General features: G+C 27.1%; 1 long non-coding RNA gene across 1 annotated transcript; it reads left to right on the forward strand.

Annotated features, from left to right (window-relative positions):
• The first annotated feature begins 4148 nt into the window (after nt 1-4148).
• On the forward strand, nt 4149-4713 carry LOC139905282 (uncharacterized). Its single transcript, XR_011779920.1, has 2 exons — nt 4149-4279; nt 4356-4713. It is a non-coding gene; the product is annotated as an uncharacterized lncRNA (long non-coding RNA).
• Nucleotides 4714-5282: the final 569 nt, after the last annotated feature.

Consider the following 5282-nt stretch of genomic DNA (forward strand, 5'->3'; position numbering starts at 1 on the left):
TAAATTTTGAACTGGGTAAGACATATCTTAAATACTAATAATAAACATATATATTACATATTTCAAGGGTGTATCACTCTTCATGGAATTATGTTGGGGACATATTACACTAACACCACTCATAGCCAGTTAAATACTTAAAATTCTTGCTCCGTTTAATGCAAAATTTTAAGTAATTTAAAAGGTATTCTGTATCTTCAGAATAATTATAGTATTATCTTTTTATTTAAATAGTATGTAACTTCTGCTCATTTTTAGCTATTTTGTGACTTTGTTTTGTTCATTTATTTTTTGTCCAATTTAATACAAGGAACGTTTTGTTGAACATTGATTGATTACTAACATCATACGGTGAGTAGATTGCTTGTCGTCCGTACTAGCAATATTCAAGATGTTTGAGTTTGGTCTAGGGAATTAATTTTAAATTGGAATGTTTATAAATGTCGATATTATTTATTTATAACTTCTTCAAATATTTAGAGGCATAAAAAGAAAGCTTGTTCTGCGAAAATTTGAAGCGTATAAGTCTATTCAATTTGGAGTAATTGAGGCAAAAAAAAAAAATACTAGGAACTATTAATTAGTAGAGAAAAATGCCAAGTAGGAGCATTGCTAAGAAGGATCTGCAGAACTACAATGATACTTAGTTGATAAAAAATATATACGGTATATCAAGAATAAACAAAGAACTAAAGCTTCGAAACAATACGGGACTGATATATAAAAGGCTCTGTTTACGTTTCAAAGCTAGTGTTGCATTAGAAAGGTGCATCAATTTTCAGTCAGAACAAAAATTTTGGTGGTATATTTACGTGTATTTAAGTTTCATTTGAAATCCATTTCATTTCAATTCGTAGAATAAATTCAAGGTACGCTAAATAGTTGTAAAAAATCATGCACGTTTATGAAAGTATCCATTAATGTCACGTAAACACATTATAAGTTGAGATTAAGACAAATACATTTGTTTTTAAAGGTTGGTCTTTTTAGTCACATCTATGGTATCAACGGATAATTTTCATTTTTTACAAATGTAAATTTTTACAAACTGTCGAAAAAAAAAGAAGTACCTACACTAATATTCATTTTCAAATAATTTAGAGAAAGGATTTTCATTTAAAATTTAATTCAGGGCGTAAATGGGGAAAACAACTATCCGTATGCAGTTATGTACGTAAACTAAGCTGATTATTAATTTTTTTTTTGAAGATTTTGTAAATAAAAATTTCATAAAAAAAAATGGAATTTGTTTTTAGTGTGTTTTGAGATAACCACCACAAAAGGGGGCGCGGTCAAATAATCCAAAACCTGTAATTATTGATCACTTCCTTTCCTTCATAGGGGTAATAATGGGGCTTTTCGAAATCGGCATCAAAAACGGATGGTACATGCTTATTTTTATTTCTTTATGACTATTCCTTGACACAATAATGGCACTTTTAGTTTTCGGCGTAGTCAGACCATAATTTTGGAAACCAGGCCTTAACAAGAACGTCAATATCTCTAAAACTGTTCATGCTAATAAACTAAAAATTGCCTGTGTTATCAGGCTATAATTCCCAAGTACATATCCGAAAATGAAGGAAATTGGAGAACCTTGGTTCAAAAGGTTTAAAAAACTTGGTAATTTGACATGGATTTGTCCAAAAGTTAGTTTATATATATATATATATATATAGTATCATGTATCGATAACTAATCATTTTTTTAGCTATAAGTGGTAGGTTCTTATACGGCCAAGATTTTGCTCAAAATATTTCTTTTTTAAAACGTCAGAGTTTTGTTTTAGCACCATACCTTATGACAAATACATCCTTTGTCCAATTAGTATATAACTATTGAGTAGATATTTTTCATTATATGATCTTTTTTCATTACATTTTATTTATTTATCAAATATTTGATGATTAATACATTCATCCATTTGATTATGATTAATAGAATATTAGCTTTCATTACACTTAACAATCTACAAAAATAAGGTGATTAATCTTTATTAGAATCAAATCATACACCTCATATCCCAGTGATATGAATGATCTCATAGCTTTAATTAACTAAATAATGAATAAATCATATCCTATCTTGAACAGTTTATCTTATAATACAAATTATAAACATTGTTGAATAGAAACAAAAAAAATCAATAAATGAAATTAACAAAAAAATATAATATAAAATATAATATGTAATTTTGAAATATATCAAAATGACCACTCAATAATTTTAATTCGTAGCATTTACCAAAAAATGGATGTTTCGAAATCAAAATAAGATCCATTGGAATCTTAAAAGATGCTTAGTAATCCAAAATAAATTATATTAAAATTATTCTGTATTTAGTAACTTTTCTAAGTCCCAATTGACAAACTCTTAATATACTAAACAATTTATTACCTCTATGAAGCTAGATAAGTACATTGGACCAATAAATATTTTTATGCCTTCATCGTGAAATATGAGTTTTAAAGTACAACTTATTATAAAGTCGATTACATTCATATATTTTAAGCACTTTGTAACCAAATAAACAAATAAATTTTCTATTAAAAATAATGAATACAATTTTAGATTAAAAATGATCAAGTATTGAGCCACTCAAATACAAGATTTTAAGTTTTTATGGAGATAATATAATGAAAAACTCTCATGTGAAAACAAATTGAAATATAATTAAGTACTTATCAATTGATAAACTGACCAAATTATAGTTTTTAATCTTAGGTGGTTTATTTTAGATAGAATCCACAAAATCAAATTCCACTCCCAACAATGATCAAATTTCTCGATTCAAGAGTTTGATATTGAGTGTTACAGATAAGGCATTTTGTAAAGAATCAAAATACGTGTATCAGTATATTAAAAACCAAAATTTTTTTTATCATTAAGATTTTTTCCACATGTGAACTAAAAAATAGTAATAACTGGAATTTAAAAAAAAATGTTATTTATTTACTCTGTAAAAAGTTTAAAATATTGAAACTCTAGGAGAACCTGTAGTTGAGAACGATATTTGCACAATCTCATTTTTGAAAATTGCCGAATGGGTGTTCGAAATAAACATTCTTAAGGCGATTGATGGTGCTTGGAACAGGGCCTTTGATTATATATGATATCATATATCAAAGAAACTAAAGTAGACTATTTTGATATGGGAGAAGATATTAAATTTGTTTAGAAGGAACTTTAAGAAGCGAGTTAGTTGTTTATCAAAGTATGATCGTGCTTTTACTACTAAATATTTATATTTTAGTCTTTTTTTTTTGTTATTTATTTTTTTGTATTGATTGAAATTGGAATGAGAATTGATGTATGTCTTTTTTTGTTTTTGAGTTAATGTTTTATGCATATTTTGTTTATAAAACATTAATATTTTTAAATTAGATTTATAAATATTTATCTTAGTAAACTTTAATATGTTAAATGAAGTTTCAACTATAATGTTACTACAGCTTCACCGGAAAATTTTAAATAGTTCTAATATGTATTTTTTTTTTAGACTCCCTTTAAATATGGTACTTAAAAATTAAATAGCATATATTTCTTATTCTTAATCTCAGACTTACAATTAACCATATTTTAGAGGAGTGTTAATCATTATAAAGATTAAAAGTTAGTATTTGTATATGGATATATTCATGTAAGATATCTTAATTTCAGTAATATATGTTAAAATTTAAATATCCGTATTTTAACTGAATAAAAATGATCATTCCTTTACACAAAAATAAAAAGGAAAAAAGTATACAAGGAACTATGAGGAATATTTAATATCATCTAAACAAGTTGACCTCCTAGATTACTCCTCTTAGACGACAGAGTGAGTAAAGAGATCGTCTAGTTAGTAACCCGCAATAAAATGCATCATAAAAACATTGATAGATAAATAAATAAATAGAGCATTCTCCAGTAGCAGATCTTGTGCATCTTATAGTCGGAGACACTGGAAGGATACTTGGAACTCCAAATGCAGGTCAAAGTCAATCACTCCAGACAATTTTAGTTCTTGATCCAAAGTCCAATTTATAGTAACGATCGTGCCTCTCAATTACCTTAAACGGTCCTAATAAAGTTGGAAAAAGATCCTCTTTTATAGGTTTATTTTTAACAAAAACGAATTCGTTTTTTTAACTGTTTGGTAATGGGTACTTTATTAAAGTGCCTCGGAGGACCGTGTGTAATTTTCTCCATTGTTTTAAAGAAATTTTCAACGTCGAGGTTTCCAGAAGTAAAGGTGGAGGCGTTAAAGAAATTAAAGGTCCGGGATCCTGAGCAGACTGTGAGTAATTGAAAATGTAAATATTTAGAATACGAGTCTATTGGCACTGAGTTCTTCAATCCCCATAAAACTACAGGTAGTGCATTGGTCCAGTCTTCTCTTTCTTCCAGCATTCGTGCTACTAGCCTGATCTTAATTGCTCTGTGTAAACCTTCTGATGGACTCTGGATGATACAAGGTTGCGTTCTTGCTTGCACTCCCAAGTCTGTGTTTTTTTTGTTGTGTTTTTTTTGTTATCAACTCATATCGCTGTTGAGCTGTTTATATTAGTGGTCTGAAAAAGGGAAATTAACTGTCAGCTATAAAGTTTGTATTTTTTCTTTATCAATGCCAATTTCTTTTTTGTATTATTCATTTATTTGTACATATAATTATTTTTGTGTGTTTGTATACGTGTAATATTGATGAATAAAGACTTTGAAGGAAAGAAACAAAAAAATACATTGAAATTTAATTGAAGACCATTATAGTTTTGTCTATAGGGAAATAAATTTAATTTTGAAAACAAAGTAATTTCAGCTTCTTTTAGTTTATATTGTGTAGATTAAACATTTTAATTCTACTATACTTATCTTATCTATAAGAAAACTGTAGAAAGTCCATTTCTTGCTCGACATAATAAATAAATTGCATTTTAACAAATTTTATTTATGTAGATAAACTCTATGACACTTTACAAAGTTATTATTTGTATTAAAGTAGTTGTACTTTGTTTGCATTAAAATATTCATGAATTCAAAAGCAGGTTTAATAGATGTAGTAAAATTAAATTCATTATGGTTTATTTTTTTCCATTGACACAAGAATGGCCGTGTAGTTATTTTCGACACTGAAGTGTTTTTAATTAAATATTGTGTCGTTATTTCAAGGAGTTGATGGCTGATCTTTTTTTTTTGACAATTATTCTTTTTTTACAAACTTTGAAATTTGTAATGACTCTCTCAAGAAAAATTTCACATGAGCATATTTTTTTCAAAAGATTGAAAATCTTACTTTTTGTGTT

The sequence above is a fragment of the Lepeophtheirus salmonis genome, chromosome 5 (assembly GCF_016086655.4).
Source record: "Lepeophtheirus salmonis chromosome 5, UVic_Lsal_1.4, whole genome shotgun sequence".
Lineage (NCBI taxonomy): Eukaryota > Metazoa > Arthropoda > Copepoda > Siphonostomatoida > Caligidae > Lepeophtheirus > Lepeophtheirus salmonis.